Genomic DNA, 24,666 nt, shown 5'->3' with positions numbered 1-24,666 from the left:
CCTCCTTTACCCTCACCTTGATCTGCACAAACTGGACTCTGAACAGTAACAATCTTCTCATCACCACTCTTAAGATCACAGTTGAGCAAATGTCCCAGCTCTTTTCTGAACCAAGTACCAACATGACAACTCATCCCTTCCACTTCATCAGACGAGTCAGTAGTAAACTCAAGATTTGATAAGTCCTTAGCTTTACGAAACTTATCATACAACCTATCTTTAATCCTCTTCCTGAAGCAAAATTTCATCAGCTCTTCTGCTCTCTTCAACCTAGCATCACATTTGCACACATAACATGTGCAATTCAGATTATCCTTACCAGTACAACCTGCATTTTTCCGAACAATTTTTTCCTCTTCAATTTCTGCTTCGCTGTTACCTACAAATACAACGTTAGCTTTCTGTGTATCTACAGAGATGGACCAGTGACATACTTCATCCGCATACGTTCTAGTCAAAGCCTTAGATTGAACAGAACCCGAAGATTCTTTCTAGACAATTACATGTTGTAGTGTAACTGAGATGTTTGTCTGGTGAAAAGGATCATGAAAACCAGGCTTGGGTGGTCTCGTGCAAGTCTTCTTAAAATGACCATATTCATCACAATTGTAGCACCTGACCTTTGACATATCAAAACCAAATTTCGAACCTCGATTCAAACTCAACGATCTTTGTCCTGTTCTCTTCAAGTACTTTATAGCACGTCTCACAATGCTACCCATATAGTAGAGTATATCCATTCTCTCAAGCTCGTCCTCGTCAATCTGATCATAGTCTTCATTTTCAAGATGACTATTAAGCACTTGTCCACCAATCATATCGTTGTATGAGTTAACAACAATAGCTGCCAATGCCATATCTTCCTGAATAGATTCGCGAGATCTCTTCTTGATCGGTGAATCTTCAATCATCTTAATTGTAGAATTTTGAGCTTGTAATTTAGCATTAAAGTAGCCGGACTGACACGATGGTGCAGACATTTGTGAAGCATTGGCTGATATGTATGCTGTCTGTAGTGGAGCATGAGTACCAGAAGATGAAGCTAAAGATGATGCAGCAGCAGCTACAGAACCAAGTCTCTTTCTCTTTGCTTCATCTTGAATGTCCTTCTCCATCAACTTCGAAGTAAAAGCTGTTAGTGTCCACGGACAACCTGATGAGCTGTACCTGTTCTGAATCTTTTCAATCTCATGATCCCACTTTTCTGGAAGACCATCTTTCAACACCCTTACTGCCTTTTCATCAGGCACCTCAATCCCATAATCTGCCATCTCTACAACCAATAATCGATATCTCTCCAAAGTCTGTCCTAGAGATTCTGAAGGAAGAGCTGCAAACACCCTCCATTCATCTTTCAAAACCTTACCCTTAGTTGCACGATAGGTAGTAGTACCTTCTGTTGCAAATTGAAGAGCTAACCAGATAGTATACGAGGTTTTGTTTTGGTTCTTAAATTGCTGAAAGATTTCCTTTGACAAAGCTTGGGTTAGCTGAGCATAACATCTACACTCAAGATTGTACTCTTCACGCTCTGTAGGACTGAACTGTGAAGTTTCTTTGGGTTCACCATCTGCTCCACATGGCCATACATATGGATTCTCAATACATTCCCAAAGTCTTGAATCGACACCATTTAAGTAAATAACAAACCTAACTTTCGAGTCCAAGAAGTTCTTAAGATTGTCAAGTCTAGGCACTTTATTTGAAGAACCAGATTCACTTTCATTCGGTAATAATTTTTGTAGTTCAGATGCGATAACTAATGCACTGTATTCATTCATCACTTGTTCATTTGTGTCGGACATTTCAATTGATTAAGTGTTAAATTTAAAGTTAATTATGAGCTATTTTAAAGTCACACGGTCGATTGTCCTTGACACACGGTCGATTGATTGAGACACACGGTCGAGTGTATGACTTACACGGTCGATTGTTTGACCAAATTTTGGTAGCACTTCATTACAAAATGAGCCTTGGGTATTACAAACTCACACGGCCGATTGTCTATCTCCCACGGTCGGTTCACAATCTCACACGGTCGAGTGACAAACCAACACGGCCGACTGACCTTTTGAAACTAACACGGCTCAGGTAAAACTCACACGGTCGGTTGAAATACTCCCCCGGTCGATCTAATGACTCACTCGGTCGGTTATCAGTATACACACGGCCGAGTGTGTTCTTAACAGTAGCAGGTCGACAATTAGGGTTTTCTAGACAAAAATTGATTTTGCAATCGATTATTGATGAAAAACACAAAACCAACACGTAGAAAACAATAGTGATGACTCCAGAAACACCTTTTGACAATAAAACTTCCAACAATAACGTAGAAAAACCAATTAATTGACTAAAAACCCAAAAACACCAATTTTGACCCATAAACGATTTGATCAAGCAAAACCAGAGACTCCAGCTCTGATACCACTTTGTATACGATTGTTCTAAGGATCTTAGGTCGCTTGGACTCTAAACTAAAGGCGGAATACACTAGAAAAGGGTTAAACCGAGATATGGGTCATTTTGGGATCGAATCGGTCAAACCTAGAGCAAAAACTAGATTAGATCGACTCCTAGACGATATATTTTGGTGGTATATGGTGTTAGGGTTCTCTCGAGATGAAAACCAACGACTTAGGGTGAATGGGATGAGTAACCTCATCAAAGAAGTCTAAACCCGTATATATAGTGAACACAGACACACTCGGTCGAGTGTCTGTGTCCACTCGGTCGACTGACGGACACATTCGATCGAGTGTCTATACACACTCGGTCGACTGTGTGCAGTTTAAACATATTGTTCACTTGATAAATTAAGTACGCACAAACACAAATATAATCAATAGTCTCGAGTGAAGATTATTACATAACCGAAACGTGTTAAACATAAAAATGGATAACGGTGTTAGTGTTGCTGGAAGGAGTGGAAGACATGACGGTTTATTGTGATGTTTTGTTAAATGGGCCCGGGTGTGTTCTAATGCAAAGAGGTAAAGTCATCGCTTATGCCTCTCGATAACTAAAGGAACACGAAACGAGATATCTGACTCATGATCTTGAGTTGGCGGCGGGTGTGCATGCGTTGAAAATTTGGCACCATTACTAGTATGGTGTCAAGAGTACGATTTATTCGGATCATAAGAGTTTGAAACACCTCTTCAATCAACGAGATTTGAATTATCGCTAACGTAGGTGGATAGATGTGGTGAAAGATTATGATTGTGAAATACTTTATCATCCGGGCAAGGCGAATGTGGTCACGGATGCGTTAAGTCGAAAGAGTCATCACCCGGCGTTACGATTGGGATTGTTACGTATGACTATTACAAACGATTTTCTTGAAAAACTTGGTGTGATTCAAATAGAGGCTTACGTTCACAACAAGCATGCGGAATGAATCATGGGGTAATTGGAGTTCATTACTATGGGCTCGCATGGTTTGTTGTCTTTTCAAGGAAGAGTGTGGGTGCCTAAGATGGGTGATTATCGACAAGTGCTACTTGATGAAGCACATAAGTCAAAGTATTCCATTCATCCGGGCGCGACGAAAATGTATCTAGATTTAAGAAAAGATTATTGGTGGCCAGGCATGAAACGTGATGTTGTGAAGTATGTTGAGCAATACGTTACGTGTTTGCAAGTTAAGGCCGAGCACCAAAAGCCGTATGGTAAGTTACAACTGTTAGAAATCCCGAAGTGGAAATGGGAGCACATTACCATGGATTTCATCACAAAGTTACCTAAAATGGCTAGAACCCAATTTGATTCGATTTGGGTGATAGTTGATCGATTGACGAAAAGTGCTTTGTTTCTTCCCATTAAGGAAGCGATATCGTCAAAGACCTTGGCTAAGTTGTTTATCAAGGAAGTCATCTCTCGACACGGTGTTCCTATATCGATTATTTCGGATCGAGATACTCGTTTTACATCTCGGTTTTGGGAAAAGTTTCATGAAGATATGGGTACGCAATTAAAATTAAGCACGGCGTATCATCCTCAAACGGAAGGTCAAACCGAACGTACGAATCAAACATTGGAGGATATGTTACGGGCGTGTATTATTGATTTTGGTGGTAGTTGGGACGAGCATTTACCTTTGGTGGAATTCTCGTACAATAATAGTTATCATACTAGTATCGGGATGCCACCGTATGAGATGCTTTATGGGCGAAGATGTCGAACCCCAATTTGTTGGGGTGAAGTGGGTCAAAGGGAAATCGGGAGTACCGATTTGGTGTTAGAGACGAATAGCAAGATTGATATGATTCGAGAGCATTTGAAAAAGGCTCAAGATAGGAAAAAGTCGTATACCGACAAACGTAGATGAACGATTGAGTTCCAAGAAGGTGACATGGTGATGCTTAAGGTTTCTCCATGAAAAGGTATTATTCGGTTTCGAAAATGGGGAAAGTTAGCTCCTCGGTTTATTGGGCCATTTAAGGTTGTAGCTCGTGTTGGTGAAGTTGCGTATCGTTTGGAATTACCCGAAGAGCTTGCGGGGATCCATAATACATTTCATGTTTCCCATATCCGTAAGTGTCTTGCGGATGATTCATCTTGGGTGCCATTAGACGAGATTGAGCTAAATAATAAGTTAGAGTATATTGAGGAACCGATTGCCATACTTGATGAGAAGGTCAAAAGGTTGAGACATAAAGAGGTTAGGACTTTTAAAGTTCAATGGCGTCGTAGTAAGGGTTCCGAGTTTACTTGGGAGCCCGAAGAGTTTGTGTTGGTTTATCTTCCCTCTTGTCATGCAGCTTGGATTGCGAGGATGCGCTCCGATTCAAGTGGGGGAGAGTTGTAAGACCCGATTATTTGTAGTGTATATAAGTGTAATTAAGATACTTGAGGTGGGGTTTTGTTGTACATATTCAAAAAGGAAACAGATTCTGATCTGGGGGATCTACGCGCCGCACAGGTATATGGCGCGCCGTGCCATTTACTGTAACAGCTCACCCTTCTCTTTTTAAATTAGATATTTTGAGGGCTTTTTGGTAATTACACATGGGGGCCCGAATTAAAGGCCCTAGACCAGTCTTGGAGCCTCATTTACTCCATTTCCATCTACTTCAACCTTATCACTTAAATTCTAGAGAGAGAGTAAGATCCTAGTGTGAGAAAACTCATTTTTGGAGAAGAAGAAGAAGGAATCTTGCTTAAGCTCAAGTTATAAAGTTGTTCATCTACTTCCTAGCTACATTTTGAGTGTAGTGGTATGCTTTAATCTTAATTACCTTGTTTAATTTGATTAAGGGTTAGGGTTTGGGGTAGATGATGGACTTAAAACCCATTTGTGGGTGAATTGGGTGTTTTGGGTGAAATTGGGTCATGTAGACTCAAAGATGACTAACTAGGGTTTTCAAAGTGTTAGATTGATGTTTACGAACTTAAATTAGTTAGTAAATTGTTAGCACACCTATATTTATGTAAGTAGGCGTTGTGTGGGTTAGTGGATGACCCGAAATGAGTGTGTTGACCTTAAATTGGTCAAACGGGTCAAAATGGACCTAGGTTAGTTAATGTTTGTGATTAATGCATAAACCTTGTGTCGAAATGTGTTTTTAAACCTATCTTGGCTAATGTTAGGGTTTTGGTGTGAGTTGACCCCATTTTAGGGTTAAGTGTCCAAATGGGTCAAAATGACCTAGTAATGGTGAGTGTTGTGAGTTTGACCAACTTGAACGAATGATTGATTATTTATGCTTTGTAATAGGTGCGTTACCTTGAAGTTTCAAGCTTGGTTTATTGATTCACCGAAGGCGTAAGGTGAGTGGAATAATTATATGCGTAGGTATATAATGTATTTATTTGTTGTAGCGTGAGATGTGAAGTGTCGATGTGCTAAGACACCATATTTCACGTGACGAGTGAAGTGTCGATGTGCTAAGACACCACTCAAAGTAATGTGACGGGTGAAGTGTCGATGTGTTAAGATGCCACCCGGAGTGAAGTGTCGATGTGTTAAGACACCACCCGGAGTGAAGTATCGATGTGCTAAGATGCCACTCCAAGAGAATAACGGGTGAAGTGCCGATGTGTTAAGGCGCCACTCGAGGTGAAGTATTGACGTGTTAAGATGCCACCTCAAGTAAAATGAAGAGTGAAGTATCGAAGTGTTAAGACACCACTCGGGGTGAAGTGTCGACGTGTTAAGACGCCACCCGGGGTGAAGTATCGATGAGTTAAGATGCCACCCGTGGGGTTAGTGTACGAAGTGTTAAGTGCACTAATGGTTGTTATGAACTCCGACGGTCTTTAAACACCGTTCCGTCATTCAATTGGTTAACCATGGTTATTGTGTGGTAGTGTAAGCATATTATGTTTGTTCAAGTTAAATATGCTATTGTTATGCTAGCTTGGTTATTGGAGGTTATAGCTTGTATTTATGATGATAAGCTAATTGTGTTTGCTAGCATGTATACGGTATGCGTGTAAGTGTTTGCAAGTAGATATATTATATACGTATGTGTATAGTTATTGCATTCACTAAGCTTTGCTTACCCTCTCGTTGTTTACCTTTTTATAGGTTCGGTTGTGGACAAGGGTAAGGGCATTATCTTGGATTAGGGATCCCGCTTTGTTGTTGGGGGACGCTTTTTGGATGAGTTAGCTTTTGGAGTTTGACCGAGACTTGGGTAGTTTAACCCCAAACACCATGCTCGTAGTGTCGTTTGGTATTTAAACTTAATGTGGTCGAAACTCAAACTTTTGTATGAAACTCGTAAAACGGCCGATGTGGGCCCCGCTTTGTAAAACTTATTTTATGTTTGATTTGTGATAGTTTTACATATTTGAATATGTTGTTAAAAGCGTTTTGTCTAATTATGTCGGGAAGTAGCCAATCTTTTTCACGTTTCAAGACTTTTTGGACAGACCAGATCGGGGCGCCGCGCGGGGTACTGGCGCGCCGCGCCAGTTGCTGAACAAGCAATTTTTTTTTTTTGACATTTTCCGCGGGTTCGATGGAGTTTTGGTTTGGGTTGTTACAAGTAGTATCAGAGCATGGTCTAAGGGATTTAGGTGACTTGAGATAGGCTCCTCGACTTAGACTTTTTTGTGCGCATTATGCGGGACTTGTAGGACTTTGGGTCAGAACGGGAATTGTTAGTGCTAGTGTTTATGTGAATTAACCTTGCACTAACTGTTTTGTGTTGTTTTAGCAATCATCAAGCGAGATAGACGTTGTACTAGTGAATTAATGCGACGTGATCGCGTAACAATGATTAGCTACCATTGTTACGGATTCAAATCGTGTCAAACAAGCGATGTACGACGATTGTTGAGTAAGATGGGGTTGTGTGGTGTATATGTATATACATATGTGTTAAGTCCTTTCGTTTTGTTGCTTAATTTGCTTCGTTTTATAGAATGAAGATGAGAAATGGACACGACACCAATGATGGAAGTACGAGTGAGGACGTTGAGTTCACGGCCAAAGTTGAGGCCATCTTTAAACGTCAAAAGGCGGAGTTCCTCGAGGATGTTAAGAAAATGTTTCTAGATACGATTGACGAGCAATTAGTCAATGTAGTCAAGGAGCAAGTGAAGGCCGTTCTTCACGAAGATAATGTGGGAAGACAGGACTTTCTCTATAAGAACTTCAAGGATTCCCAACCTCCCACCTTTGAAGGTGAACGTGACCCTCTAAAGAGTGCCCGTTGGATCTCCGATATGGAGGGGGCCTTCCGTACTTGTGAATGTCCTCCCGATAAGAAGACAAGGTACGGGTGTGGTATGTTGAAGGGTAATGCTAAGTTGTGGTGGGACGCAAAACTCCAAGTTTATGGTGAAGAGCAATGCATGGGATTCACGTAGGATGAATTCAAGTCCGAATTTTTCAAGGAATACTGAACTTCGGCCGATCTTACTAGGCTTAAGGACGAGTTACGTTCCTTGAGGCAAGGGTCGATGGATTTGAACACTCTCAAATCCTTGTTTTTGTCCAAGACCCAATTTTGCCCGGAGTATGTCGGGAATGATAAGATGTTGAAGGAAGACTTTTACCGAACGTTGAATGATTGTTATCCAGATAAGATTAGTGTAACGGTAGTGAAAACTTTTGATGAGTTATTTGATATGGCCAAGGGTTTTGAGGCGCTCGTGTTGAGGAAGAGCGGCTTTACTTTTGGCAAGAGAAAGAGTGAAGGTTCGAACGATTCGAACTTTTCGAACAAAAAGAACAAAAAGGGTTCTGGAAATGTTGGTGGAGGGAAGAAGGGTGCTTCCGGGGATTTTTCTTATTCGTGCTATAATTGTGGACAAAAGGGCCACATGGCTCGTGAATGTCCGAGTCTATCCTCCGCAAACAAAATCACTTGTTTTAATTGTGGTAAAGAGGGGCACAAAAGGCAGGAATGTCCCGATTTACGCAACGATAATGTTAAGCGGCTAGAGAAGGCGACGGGTACGGCTAGGGGTCGAAATTATTTGATGACCAATGAGGAAGCTAAGCAATCTAACGAAGTCGTCTCAGGTACTTTCATGGTTAATTCTAATCCGGCAAGGATACTCTTTGATAGTGGTGCTAACTTGTCGTTCGTGTCACCAAAATTTGTTCCGAAACTTAATAAACCGTTAGCTAAGTTGAGTCGTCCGGTAGAAGTTGAAATAGCGGATGGCAAGACGGTGCTAGTGGTGGATGTGTGTAAAAATTGTAATGTTGTGTTTGGTGCCGAAAACTTTAAAATTGATCTCATCCCAATTACTTTGGGTGATTTTGATATCGTTGTTGGTATGGATTGGCTCGATCATAATAGAGCCGATATTGCATGCCACGAAAAATTTATTCGTGTGAAGACCCCGAGTGGGGGAGAGTTGATTATTCATGGCGATAACAGAAGAAGACTCGTGCCGATATGTTCTTTTGCACGGGCACGTCGTTTCCTTGTTAGTGGTGGCATGGCTTTTCTTGCCCATGTTGTTGATACTCATGATGAGCCACCACCCATCCGTAAAATTCCGGTGGTTAATGAATTCGAAGACGTTTTTTCGGACGAGTTACCGGGTGTCCCGGCGGAAAGACAAGTTGAATTTCGCATTGAGTTGGTTCCGGGAGCTACTCCCATTGCTAAAACTCCTTATCGTTTAGCGTCAACGGAAATGCAAGAGTTGTTAAATCAAACCTAAGAGTTACTTGAAAAGGGTTTTATTCGACCGAGTGCTTCGCCATGGGGCGCTCCGGTTTTATTCGTAAAGAAGAAGGATGGTAGCATGCGGATGTGCATCAATTATCGGGAGTTGAATAAAGTGACGATCAAGAATCGTTATCCAATGCCTCAGATTGACGATTTGTTTGACCAACTCTAAGGTGCGACGTATTTCTCAAAGATTGACCTACGGTCCGGCTATCACCAAATGCGGGTCCGTGAGGAAGATATCGAGAAAACGGCTTTTCGAACGCGTTATGGGTATTTTGAATTCGTAGTTATGCCTTTTGGTCTTACGAATGCACCAGCGGCATTTATGGACCTTATGAACCGAGTGTGCCAACCCATGTTGGACAAGTCGGTGATTGTGTTCATTGACGACATATTAGTCTACTCGAAAAGTATGAACGAACATGAACATCATTTGCGTGAAGTATTGGAGACGTTATGAAAGGAGAAGTTGTATGCTAAGTTCTCCAAATGTGAATTTTGGCTAAGAGAGGTTCAATTCCTTGGCCACATTGTGAACAAAGACGGTATTCAAGTATATCCGGGGAAGATAGAGATGGTGAAGAGTTGGAGACAACCGACTACGCCTACGGAGGTCCGAAGTTTTCTCGGATTGGCCGGTTATTATCGTCGGTTTATCCAAGACTTTTCTAAGATCGCTTCTTCATTGACGAAATTGACGAGGAAGAACGCGAGATTTAATTGGGAGAATGAGCAAGAAATTGCTTTTCAATTGTTAAAAGAGAAATTGTGTCAAGCTCCGGTGTTAGTGTTGCCGGAAGGAGTGGAAGACATGACGGTTTATTATGATGCTTCGTTAAATGGGCTCGGGTGTGTTCTAATGCATAGAGGTAAAGTCATCGCTTATGCCTCTCGACAACTAAAGGAACACGAAACGAGATATCCGACTCATGATCTTGAGTTGGCGGCGGTTGTGCATGCGTTGAAAATTTGGCGCCATTACTTGTATGGTGTAAAGAGTAAGATTTATTTGGATCATAAGTGTTTGAAACACCTCTTCAATCAACGAGATTTGAATTATCGCCAATGTAAGTGGATGGATGTGGTGAAAGATTATGATTGTGAAATACTTTATCATCCGGGCAAGGCGAATGTGGTCGAGGATGCGTTAAGTCGAAAGAGTCATCACCCGGAGTTACGATTGGGATTGTTACGTATGACTATTACAAATGATTTTCTTGAAAAACTTGGTGTGATTCAAATAAAGGCTTACATTCACAACAAGCATGCGGAACGAATCATGGGGCAATCGGAGTTCATTACTATGGGCTCGCGTGGTTTGTTGTCTTTTTAAGGAAGAGTGTGGGTGCCTAAGATGGGTGATTATCGATAAGTGCTACTTGATGAAGCACATAAGTCAAAGTATTCCATTCATCCGGGCACGACGAAAATGTATCTAGATTTAAGAAAAGATTATTAGTGGTCGGGCATGAAACGTGATGTTGTGAAGTATGTTGAGCAATGCGTCACGTGTATGCAAGTTAAGGCCGAGCACCAAAAGCCGTATGGTAAGTTACAACCGTTAGAAATCCCGAAGAGGAAATGGGAGCACATTACCATGGATTTCATCACAAAGTTACCTAAAATGGCGAGAACCCAATTTGATTCGATTTGGGTGATAGTTGATCGATTGACGAAAAGTGCTTTGTTTCTTCCCATTAAGGAAGCGATATCGTCGGAGACCTTGGCTAAGTTGTTTATCAAGGAAGTCATCTCTCGACACGGTGTTCCTATATCGATTATTTCGGATCGAGATACTCGTTTTACATCTCGGTTTTGGGAAAAGTTTCATGAAGATATGGGTACGCAATTGAAATTAAGCACGGCGTATCATCCTCATACGGACAGTCAAACCGAACGTACGAATCAAACATTGGAGGATATGTTACGGGCGTGTATTATTGATTTTGGTGGTAGTTGGGACGAGCATTTACCTTTGGTGGAATTCTCGTACAATAATAGTTATCATACTAGTATCGAGATGCCACCGTATGAGATGCTTTATGGGCGAAGATGTCGAACCCCAATTTGTTGGGGTGAAGTGGATCAAAGGGAAATCGGGAGTACCGATTTGGTGTTAGAGACAAATAGCAAGATTGATATGATTAGAGAGTATTTGAAAAAGGCTCAAGATAGGCAAAAGTCGTATACCGACAAACGTAGACGAACGATTGAGTTCTAAGAAGGTGACATGGTGATGCTTAAGGTTTCGCCATGGAAAGGTATTATTCGGTTTCGAAAATGGGGAAAGTTAGCTCCTCGGTTTATTGGGCCATTTAAGGTTGTAGCTCGTGTTGGTGAAGTTGCGTATCGTTTGGAATTACCCGAAGAGCTTGCGGGGATCCATAATACATTTCATGTTTCCCATCTCCGTAAGTGTCTTGCGGATGATTCATCTTGGGTGCCATTAGACGAGATTGAGCTAAATAATAAGTTAGAGTATATTGAGGAACCGATTGCCATACTTGATGAGAAGGTCAAAAGGTTGAGACATAAAGAGGTTAGGACTTTTAAAGTTCAATGGCGTCGTATTAAGGGTTCCGAGTTTACTTGGGAGCCCGAAGAGTTTGTGTTGGTTTATCTTCCCTCTTGTCATGCGGCTTGGATCGCGAGGACGCGCTCCGATTCAAGTAGGGGAGAGTTGTAAGACCCGATTATTTGTAGTGTACATAAGTGTAATTAAGATACTTGAGGTGGGGTTTTGTTGTACATATTCAAAAAGGAAATAGATTCTGATCTGGGGATCTGTGCGCCGCGCCATTTGCTGTGACAGCTCACCCTTCTCTTTTTAAATTAGATATTTTGAGGGCTTTTTGGTAATTACACATGGGGGTCCGAATTAAAGGCCCCAGACCAGTCTTGGAGCCTCATTTACTCCATTTCCATCTACTTCAACCTTATCACTTACATTCTAGAGAGAGAGTAAGATCTTAGGTTGAGAAAACTCATTTTTGGAGAAGAAGAAGAAGGAATCTTGCTTAAGCTCAAGTTATAAAGTTGTTCATCTACTTTCTAGCTACATTTTGAGTGTAGTGGTATGCTTTAATCTTAGTTTCCTTGTTTAATTTGATTAAGGGTTAGGGTTTGGGGTAGATGATGAACTTAAAACCCATTTGTGGGTGAATTGGGTGTTTTGGGTGAAATTGGGTCATGTAGACTCAAAGATGACTAACTATGGTTTTCAAAGTGTTAGATTGATGTTTACAAACTTAAATTAGTTAGTAAATTGCTAGCACACCTATATTTATGTAAGTAGGCATTGTGTGGGTTAGTGGATGACCCAAAATGAGTGTGTTGACCTTAAATTAGTCAAACGGGTTAAAATGGACCTAGGTTAGTTAATGTTTGTGATTAATGCATAAACCTTGTGTCGAAATGTGTTTTTAAACCTATCTTGGCTAATGTTAGGGTTTTGGTGTGAGTTGACCCCATTTTAGGGTTAAGTGTCCAATTGGGTCAAAATGACCTAGTAATGGTGAGTGTTGTGAGTTTGACCCACTTGAATGAATGATTGATTATTTATGCTTTGTAATAGGTGCGTTACCTTGAAGTTTCAAGCTTGGTTTATTGATTCACCGAAGGCGTAAGGTGAGTGGAATAATTATATGCGTAGGTATATAATGTATTTATTTGTTGTAGCGTGAGATGTGAAGTGTGAATGTGCTAAGACACCACTCAAAGTAATGTGACGGGTGAAGTGTCGATGTGTTAAGACACCACCCACAGTGAAGTATCGATGTGCTAAGATGCCACTCCAAGAGAATAACGGGTGAAGTGCTGATGTGTTAAGGTGCCAATCGAGGTGAAGTATCGACGTGTTAAGATGCCACCTCAAGTAAAATGAAGATTGAAGTGTCGAAGTGTTAAGACACCACTCGGGGTGAAGTGTCGACGTGTTAAGACGCCACCCGGGGTGAAGTATCGATGTGTTAATATGCCACCCGTGGGGTTAGTGTATGAAGTGTTAAGTGCACTAATGGTTATTATGAACTCTGACGGTCTTTAAACACCATTCCCTCGTTCGATTGGTTAACCATGGTTATTGTGTGGTAGTGTAAGCGTATTATATGTGTTCAAGTTAAATATGCTATTGTTATGCTAGCTTGGTTATTGGAGGTTATAGCTTGTATTTATGACGATAAGCTAATTGTGTTTGCTAGCATGTATACGGTATGCGTGTAAGTGTTTGCAAATAGATATATTATATACGTATGTGTATAGTTATTGCATTCACTAAGCTTTGCTTACCCTTGTAGTGACCTGAACTTTTCCATGTTTATATATATTAATTGAGATTGATATTTACATGATTAAATGTTTCCAACATGTTAAGCAATCAAACTTGTTAAGACTTGATTAATTGAAATATGTTTCATATAGACAATTGACCACCCAAGTTGACCGGCGATTCACGAACGTTAAAACTTGTAAAAACGACATGACGATATATATATGGATATACATATGGTTAACATGAGATTATGATAAGTAAGTATCTCCATAAGTATATTAACAACGAGTTATATACATAAAAACAAGACTACTAACTTAAGGATTTCGAAACGAGACATATATGTAACGATTATCGTTGTAACGACATTTAAATGTATATATATCATTTTAAGATATATTAATATATCATAATATCATGATAATATAATAATTTAACATCTCATTAGATATAATAAACAATGGGTTAACAACATTAATTGAGATCGTTAACTTAAAGGTTTCAAAACAACACTTACATGTAACGACTAACGATGACTTAACGACTCAGTTAAAATGTATATACATGTAGTGTATTTAGATGTATTAAAATACTTTTGGAAGACTTCAAGACATATATCAAAACACTCATACTTAACGAAAATGGTTACAGTTACTTTTCCATTCTTTTCTTTCATCAAGAATTCTAGTCGTATTCTTACCCGTATTATACACAGCTTCAAAACGTACTTACTATGAGTATATACCAATAGGAACTAGCATGGGATTCCACTCTTGATTATGTCATGTATGACTAATCAATTTTAACTTCTACCATGAGCTAGTCAACTAACTAGAACTCCTTTTAACCCCACTCACCACTCACCAATTACCACTCATCATTCACTCCATTTCACTTCCAATTATCTTTCTAATTCTCTCTCAACACACACACACTATTATGAACGTATTTTTCCAGTATTTAATCATCATCTTCATCAAAAATCACTTCAAGAATCAAGCTATAATCATCATAGGAAGAACACTTCAAAAATCCCTTCAAGTTTACTAATTTACTTCCAAGCTTTCTAATCCATTCCAAGTAATCATCTAAGATCAAGAAACCTTTGTTATATACAGTAGGTTATCTTTCTTATTCAAGGTAATATTCATATTCAAACTTTGATTCAATTTCTATAACTATAAACTATCTTAATTCGAGTAAAAATCTTACTTGAACTTGTTTTGTGTCATGATCCTACTTCAAGAACTTTCAAGCCATCCAAGATCCTTTGAAGCTAGATCATTTCTTGTCACTTCCAGTAGGTTTACCTACTAAACTTGAGGTAGTAATGATGTTCATAACATCATTCGATTCATATATATAAAACTATCTTATTCGAAGGTTTAAACTCGTAATCACTAGAACATAGTTTAGTTAATTCTAAACTTGTTCGCAAACAAAAGTTAATCCTTCTAACTTGACTTTTAAAATCAAATAAACACATGTTCTATATCTATATGATATGCTAACTTAATGATTTAAAACCTGGAAACACGAAAAACACCGTAAAACCGGATTTACGCCGTCGTAGTAACACCGCGGGCTGTTTTGGGTTAGTTAATTAAAAACTATGATAAACTTTGATTTAAAAGTTGTTATTCTGAGAAAATGATTTTTATTATGAACATGAAACTATATCCAAAAATTATGGTTAAACTCAAAGTGGAAGTATGTTTTCTAAAATGGTCATCTAGACGTCGTTCTTTCGACTGAAATGACTACCTTTACAAAAACGACTTGTAACTTATTTTTCCAACTATAAACCTATACTTTTCTGTTTAGATTCATAAAATAGAGTTCAATATGAAATCATAGCAATTTGATTCACTCAAAACGGATTTAAAATGAAGAAGTTATGGGTAAAACAAGATTGGATAATTTTTCTCATTTTAGCTACGTGAAAATTGGTAACAAATCTATTCCAACCATAACTTAATCAACTTGTATTGTATATTATGTAATCTTGAGATACCATAGACACGTATACAATGTTTCGACCTATCATGTCGACACATCTATATATATTTCGGAACAACCATAGACACTCTATATGTGAATGTTGGAGTTAGCTATACAGGGTTGAGGTTGATTCCAAAATATATATAGTTTAAGTTGTGATCAATACTGAGATACGTATACAATGGGTCGTGGATTGATTCAAGATAATATTTATCAATTTATTTCTGTACATCTAACTGTGGACAACTAGTTGTAGGTTACTAACGAGGACAGCTGACTTAATAAACTTAAAACATCAAAATATATTAAAAGTGTTGTAAATATATTTTAAACATACTTTGATATATATGTATATATTGTTATAGGTTCGTGAATCAACCAGTGGCCAAGTCTTACTTCCCGACAAAGTAAAAATCTGTGAAAGTGAGTTATAGTCCCACTTTTAAAATCTAATATTTTTGGGATGAGAATACATACTGGTTTTATAAATGATTTACAAAATAGACACAAGTACGTGAAACTACATTCTATGGTTGAATTATTGAAATCGAATATGCCCCTTTTTATTAAGTCTGGTAATCTAAGAATTAGGGAACAGACACCCTAATTGACGCGAATCCTAAAGATAGATCTATTGGGCCTAACAAACCCCATCCAAAATACCGGATGCTTTAGTACTTCGAAATTTATATCATATCCGAAGGGTGTCCCGGAATGATGGGGATATTCTTATATATATGCATCTTGTTAATGTCGGTTACCAGGTGTTCACCATATGAATGATTTTTATCTCTATGTATGGGATGTGTATTGAAATATGAAATCTTGTGGTCTATTGTTACGATTTGATATATATAGGTTAAACCTATAACTCACCAATATTTTTGTTGACGTTTAAAGCATGTTTATTCTCAGGTGAATACTAAGAGCTTCCGCTGTTGCATACTAAAATAAGGACAAGATTTGGAGTCCATGTTTGTATGATATTGTGTAAAAACTGCATTCAAGAAACTGATTTCGACGTAACATATTTGTATTGTAAACCATTATGTAATGGTCGTGTGTAAACAGGATATTTTAGATTATCATTATTTGATAATCTACGTAAAGCTTTTTAAACCTTTATTTATGAAATAAAGGTTATGGTTTGTTTTAAAAATGAATACAGTCTTTGAAAAACGTCTCATATAGAGGTCAAAACCTCGCAACGAAATCAATTAATATGGAACGTTTTTAATCAATAAGAATGGGACATTTCAGTTGGTATCCGAGCGTTGGTCTTAGAGAACCAGAAAATTTGCATTAGTGTGTCTTATCGAGTTTGTTAGGATGCATTAGTGAGTCTGGACTTCGACCGTGTTTTCTTTAAAAATGATTGCTTAACATTTTTGTTGGAAACTATATATTCTTAACATATGAATATTATGTGATATATTAATCACTTAACGTGTTTGATATTATGTGATAGATGTCTACCTCTAGAACAAGTCCCATTGACTCACCTAATAATAATGAAGAGTCAAATGTAAATTGGAATGATTCGTGGACTGATTCACAAGTTCCCGAAGAGGAACCGGAAGAAGAGTCGGAACCAGAAGAGGAATCGGAACCGGAAGAAGAATCGGAATCGGAAGAAGAAATAGAACCGGTGGGGGAAATAATAAAACGGTTAAGTAAAAGAGAATCCTCAACCAACCGACCAAGGTTAATTATGGTCAATGGTGTTTCCGCCAAGGAAGCAAAATATTGGGAGAATTACCAATTCTCCGATGAATCGGATTCCGACGAGAATTCCGATGATGTTATAGAAATTACCCCAACTGAATTTAAAAAGGCAAAAGAAAATAATAAGGGAAAGGGCATAAAAATAGAGAAATCTACTTCCAACCAAGATGAACTTTATATGTATCATCAACCCCCGAAGTCCTTAAGTTGTAACAATGACCCGGGAACCTCTAAACCACCAGGTTTTTCTAAACCAATGTGGACAACGACGGCTCGTATTAGGGGAACATCATATATCCCTAGAAACTTGGCAAAACGAACCAAAACCGAACAAGAAGAAACGAGCGAGTCGGAATAAGATAGTTGTATTCGTGTGGTGTAATATATGTAATATAGTGTGCTTATGCTTTATGATATATGTAAAAATTGCTTGTATTAATAAGTATTTTTTTATAAATCTAACTCTTGTCTATTTTACAGTATAAAAACACAAAATGGATAGACAACCCAATATTTTAAGAGACCTAACCGGAGACATGATTGATGAAATCTTGCCTAGAGTCGGTCAGAATTCCTCGGCACAACTATTTAAGGCGAGATCAGTTTGTAAGACATTCGAAGAACGTTCCAAGAATGCCTTGGTTTATAAAAGGCTTTCGTTCGAAAGATGGGGGATATCACATTGGGAAATCCATAAGTTACGATGTGTTTACTTTGACGCATATATTGCGGGGAACCCAAATGCTATTTTACGCAACGGGTTAAGAAATTATTTTGACTCAGTATATCCGAATATAGGACTTCGTGATTTAGAAAAAGCGGCTAACATGCAACATAAAGAAGCATGTTATGCTTACGGGTTAGTAATGTTCGCTTCTCACCAAAGTGAGAACAAGAACATCGGGCTACAACTATTAAACAAAACGTTCCCACAAGTGACGGAGTCGGTAATTGGGATAAGAAATGAGGTTTTTAGGTTATTACGAGACTGTTGGTCATTACGTAACCCTCGTCCCTTTGACGACATTACAACACGCTGTCTTATCAACGGCCATAACGGTTATGTTCCACAAGACCAAGGATGGGAAGTAGTCCTAGTAAAACCAGAATGCATGACTTGTTTCTGGACGTATGAATTACGTGTCTTTATTGCCTTTGCTGAACGACTTGTGTACTAGCTAGAGTTATCTTCACAACTATCTTGTATCAAAGTTATTGTGTGCTATATTTCATGCTTTATGTAAAATAAGCGGTATTGTAAGTTTGTAAAATATTGTATAAAAGTTTGAACGCGGAATATTATTACAATCAGTTTTTCATATAGAATTGTAGTAGTTGAATTGTATATTAGCTACTAAGTATGAACTTAACGGGTAGGTACTACCCGAATTTAAACTTATAAAACGCTAATATGAAGAAAAAGCTTTTATAAATGAGTTCATATTATGCTACGAAATACTATTAACTACTCTTAATATTCTGTATGATTAACTTGTTCCATTTGACTATTTTGAAGGAAATGGCACCGACTACTCGACACACCGTGAATATGAATGAAGAGGAATTCCGTACTTTTCTAGCTTCAAACATAGCCGCAGTACAGTCTGCGCTACATACCAACAATAACCTTGGATCTGGCAGTACATGAAATCGTGTAGGATGCACCTACAAAGAATTCACTGCCTGCAAACCTTTGGAATTTGATGGAACCGAAGGACCGATCGGATTGAAACGGTGGACCGAGAAGGTCGAATCGGTGTTTGCCATAAGTAAGTGTACTGAAGAGGACAAAGTGAAGTACGCTACGCATACCTTCACAGGTTATGCGTTAACATGGTGGAATACCTATCTAGAGCAAGTGGGACAAGATGATGCGTACGCACTACCGTGGTCAGCATTCAAGCACTTGATGAACGAGAAGTACCGTCCCAGAACCGAGGTCAATAAGCTCAAGACAGAACTTAGAGGGTTACGAACCCAAGGATTTGATATTACCACGTACGAAAGACGATTCACAGAATTGTGCCTATTGTGTCCGAAAGCATTCGAAGATGAGGAAGAGAAGATCGACGCGTTTGTGAAAGGATTACCGGAAAGAATCCAAGAAGATATAAGTTCACACGAGCCTGCCTCCATACAACAGGCATGTAGAATGGCTCACAAACTAGTGAACCAGATTGAAGAAAGAATTAAAGAACAGACTGCTGAAGAGGCCAATGTGAAGCAAGTCAAAAGAAAGTGGGAGGAAAACGGTGATAAGAATCACCAATACAACAACAGCAGCAATTACAACAATAATCGCAACAATTATCCCAACAATCGCAACATCAATCGCAACAACAACAAACGACCCAACAACAACAACAACAACAATAACAGCAACTACAACAATCATCCCAACAACAATAATAACCGCAATAACAACAACAATCAGAAGCAGCTATGCCAAAGGTGTGAAAAGTATCACTCGGGGTTCTGCACCAAATTTTGCAACAAGTGTAAAAGAAATGGTCATAGCGCGGCGAAGTGTGAGGTCTACGGACCAGGGGTTAATAGAACGAAAGGAACAAATGGTGTCGGAATGAGTAATGGCGGAGCAAGTAGTGTCGGAGCAAGTTATGCCAATGTAGTTTATTTTGAATATGGAAAACTGGGCCACATTATTAGAAATTGCCCGAACCAGGAGAACACGAATGGACAAGGCCGCGGAAGAGTTTTCAATATTAATGCGGCAGAGGCACAGGAAGACCCGGAGCTTGTTACGGGTACGTTTCTTATTGACAATAAATCTGCTTACGTTTTATTTGATTCGGGTGCGGATAGAAGCTATATGAGTAGAGATTTTTGTGCTAAATTAAGTTGTCCATTGACGCCTTTGGATAGTAAATTTTTACTCGAATTAGCAAATGGTAAATTAATTTCAGCAGATAATATATGTCGGAATCGAGAAATTAAACTGGTTAGCGAAACATTTAAGATTGATTTGATACCAGTAGAGTTAGGGAGTTTTGATGTGATAATCGGTATGGACTGGTTGAAAGAAGTGAAAGCAGAGATCGTTTGTTACAAAAATGCAATTCGCATTATACGAGAAAAAGGAAAACCCTTAATGGTGTACGGAGAAAAGGGCAACACGAAGCTACATATTATTAGTAATTTGAAGGCACAAAAACTAATAAGAAAAGGTTGCTATGCTGTTCTAGCACACGTCGACAAAGTACAAACTGAAGAAAAGAGCATCAATGATGTTCCCATTGCAAAAGAATTTCCCGATGTATTTCCGAAAGAATTACCGGGATTACCCCCACAGCGATCCGTTGAATTTCAAATAGATCTTGTACCAGGAGCTGCACCAATAGCTCGTGCTCCTTATAGACTCGCACCCAGCGAGATGAAAGAACTGCAAATCCAATTACAAGAACTTTTAGAGCGTGGTTTCATTCGACCAAGCACATCACCGTGGGGAGCTCCTGTTTTGTTTGTCAAGAAGAAAGATGGTACATTCAGGTTGTGTATCGACTACCGAGAGTTGAACAAACTTACCATCAAGAACTGCTACCCACTACCGAGAATCGACGACTTATTTGATCAACTACAAGGCTTGTCTGTTTATTCAAAGATTGACTTACGTTCCGGGTATCATCAAATGCGGGTGAAAGAAGATGATATTCCAAAGACTGCTTTCAGAACACGTTACGGTCATTACGAGTTTATGGTCATGCCGTTTGGTTTAACTAATGCACCAGCTGTGTTCATGGACCTTATGAACCGAGTGTGTGGACCATACCTTGACAAGTTTGTCATTGTTTTCATTGATGACATACTTATTTACTCAAAGAATGACCAAGAACACGGTGAACATTTGAGAAAGGTGTTAGAAGTATTGAGGAAGGAAGAATTGTACGCTAAGTTTTCAAAGTGTGCATTTTGGTTGGAAGAAGTTCAATTCCTCGGTCACATAGTGAACAAAGAAGGTATTAAGGTGGATCCGGCAAAGATAGAAACTGTTGAAAAGTGGGAAACCCCGAAAACTCCGAAACACATACGCCAGTTTTTAGGACTAGCTGGTTACTACAGAAGGTTCATCCAAGACTTTTCCAGAATAGCAAAACCCTTGACTGCATTAACGCATAAAGGGAAGAAATTTGAATGGAATGATGAACAAGAGAAAGCGTTTCAGTTATTGAAGAAAAAGCTAACTACGGCACCTATATTGTCATTGCCTGAAGGGAATGATGATTTTGTGATTTATTGTGACGCATCAAAGCAAGGTCTCGGTTGTGTATTAATGCAACGAACGAAGGTGATTGCTTATGCGTCTAGACAATTGAAGATTCACGAACAAAATTATACGACGCATGATTTGGAATTAGGCGCGGTTGTTTTTGCATTAAAGACTTGGAGGCACTACTTATATGGGGTCAAAAGTATTATATATACCGACCACAAAAGTCTTCAACACATATTTAATCAGAAACAACTGAATATGAGGCAGCGTAGGTGGATTGAATTATTGAATGATTACGACTTTGAGATTCGTTACCACCCGGGGAAGGCAAATGTGGTAGCCGATGCCTTGAGCAGGAAGGACAGAGAACCCATTCGAGTAAAATCTATGAATGTAATGATTCATAATAACCTTACTACTCAAATAAAGGAGGCGCAACAAGGAGTTTTAAAAGAGGGAAATTTAAAGGATGAAATACCCAAAGGATCGGAGAAACATCTTAATATTCGGGAAGACGGAACCCGGTATAGGGCTGAAAGGATTTGGGTACCAAAATTTGGAGATATGAGAGAAATGGTACTTAGAGAAGCTCATAAAACCAGATACTCAATACATCCTGGAACGGGGAAGATGTACAAGGATCTCAGGAAATATTTTTGGTGGCCGGGTATGAAAGCTGATGTTGCTAAATACGTAGGAGAATGTTTGACGTGTTCTAAGGTCAAAGCTGAGCATCAGAAACCATCAGGTCTACTTCAATAACCCAAAATCCCGGAATGGAAATGGGAAAACATTACCATGGATTTCATCACTAAATTTCCAAGGACTGCAAGTGGTTTTGATACTATTTGGGTAATAGTTGATCGTCTCACCAAATCAGCACATTTCCTGCCAATAAGAGAAGATGACAAGATGGAAAAGTTAGCACGACTGTATTTGAAGGAAGTCGTCTCCAGACATGGAATACCAATCTCTATTATCTCTGATAGGGATGGCAGATTTATTTCAAGATTCTGGCAGACATTACAGCAAGCATTAGGAACTCGTCTAGACATGAGTACTGCCTATCATCCACAAACTGATGGGCAGAGCGAAAGGACGATACAAATGCTTGAAGACATGCTACGAGCATGTGTTATTGATTTCGGAAATAGTTGGGATCGACATCTACCATTAACAGAATTTTCCTACAACAACAGCTACCATTTAAGCATTGAGATGGCGCCGTTTGAAGCACTTTATGGTAGAAAGTGCAGGTCTCCGATTTTTTGGAGTGAAGTGGGGGATAGACAGATTACGGGTCTGGAGATTATACAAGAAACTACCGAGAAGATCATCCAAATTCAACAACGGTTGAAAACCGCCCAAAGTCGACAAAAGAGCTACGCTGACATTAAAAGAAAAGATATAGAATTTGAAATTGGAGAGATGGTCATGCTTAAAGTTGCACCTTGGAAAGGCGTTGTTCGATTTGGTAAACGAGGGAAATTAAATCCAAGGTATATTGGACCATTCAAGATTATTGATCGTGTCGGACCAGTAGCTTACCGACTTGAGTTACCTCAACAACTCGCGGATGTACATAACACTTTCCACGTCTCGAATTTGAAGAAATTTTTTGCTAAAGAAGATCTCACTATTCCGTTAGATGAAATCCAAATCAACGAAAAACTCCAATTCATCGAAGAACTCGTCGAAATAATGGATCGTGAGGTTAAAAGACTTAAGCAAAACAAGATACCAATTGTTAAGGTTCGATGGAATGCTCGTAGAGGACCCGAGTTCACCTAGGAGCGTGAAGATCAGATGAAGAAGAAATACCCGCATCTATTTCCAGAAGATTCGTCAACACCTTCAACAGCTTAAAATTTCGGGACGAAATTTATTTAACGGGTAGGTACTGTAGTGACCCGAACTTTTCCATGTTTATATATATATTAATTGAGATTGATATTTACATGATTAAATATTTCCAACATGTTAAGCAATCAAACTTGTTAAGACTTGATTAATTGAAATATGTTTCATATAGACAATTGACCACCCAAATTGACCGGCGATTCACTAACGTTAAAACTTGTAAAAACGACATGACGATATATATATGGATATACATATGGTTAACATGAGATTATGATAAGTAAGTATCTCCATAAGTATATTAACAATGAGTTATATACATATAAACAAGACTACTAACTTAAGGATTTCGAAACGAGACATATATGTAACGATTATCGTTGTAACGACATTTAAATGTATATATATCATATTAAGATATATTAATATATCATAATATCATGATAATATAATAATTTAACATCTCATTAGATATAATAAACAATGGGTTAACAACATTAATTGAGATCGTTAACTTAAAGGTTTCAAAACAACACTTACATGTAACGACTAACGATGACTTAACGACTCAGTTAAAATGTATATACATGTAGTGTATTTAGATGTATTAAAACACTTTTGGAAGACTTCAAGACATATATCAAAACACTCATACTTAATGAAAATGGTTACAGTTACTTTTCCATTCTTTTCTTTCATCAAGAATTCTAGTCGTATTCTTACCCGTATTATACACAGCTTCAAAACGTACTTACTATGAGTATATACCAATAGGAACTAGCATGGGATTCCACTCCTGATTATGTCATGTATTACTAATCAATTTTAACTTCTACCATGAGCTAGTCAACTGATTATGTCATTCTCTTTCTAATTCTCTCTCAACACACACACACTATTATGAACGTATTTTTCCAGTAGTTAATCATCATCTTCATAAAAAATCACTTCAAGAATCAAGCTATAATCATCATAGGAAGAACACTTCAAGAACACTTCAAAAATCCCTTCAAGTTTACTAATTTACTTCCAAGCTTTCTAATCCATTCCAAGTAATCATCTAAGATCAAGAAACCTTTATTATATACAGTAGGTTATCTTTCTTATTCAAGGTAATATTCATATTCAAACTTTGATTCAATTTCTATAACTATAAACTATCTTAATTCGAGTAAAAATCTTACTTGAACTTGTTTTGTGTCATGATCCTACTTCAAGAACTTTCAAGCCATCCAAGATCCTTTGAAGCTAGATCATTTCTTGTCACTTCCAGTAGGTTTACCTACTAAACTTGAGATAGTAATGATGTTCATAACATCATTCGATTCATATATATAAAACTATCTTATTCGAAGGTTTAAACTCGTAATCACTAGAACATAGTTTAGTTAATTCTAAACTTGTTCGCAAACAAAAGTTAATCCTTCTCACTTGACTTTTAA

Source organism: Rutidosis leptorrhynchoides, chromosome 4 (genome assembly GCF_046630445.1).
Source record: "Rutidosis leptorrhynchoides isolate AG116_Rl617_1_P2 chromosome 4, CSIRO_AGI_Rlap_v1, whole genome shotgun sequence".
Lineage (NCBI taxonomy): Eukaryota > Viridiplantae > Streptophyta > Magnoliopsida > Asterales > Asteraceae > Rutidosis > Rutidosis leptorrhynchoides.
The sequence above is the reverse complement of the archived record's forward strand: the minus strand, read 5'-3'. Positions refer to the sequence as shown.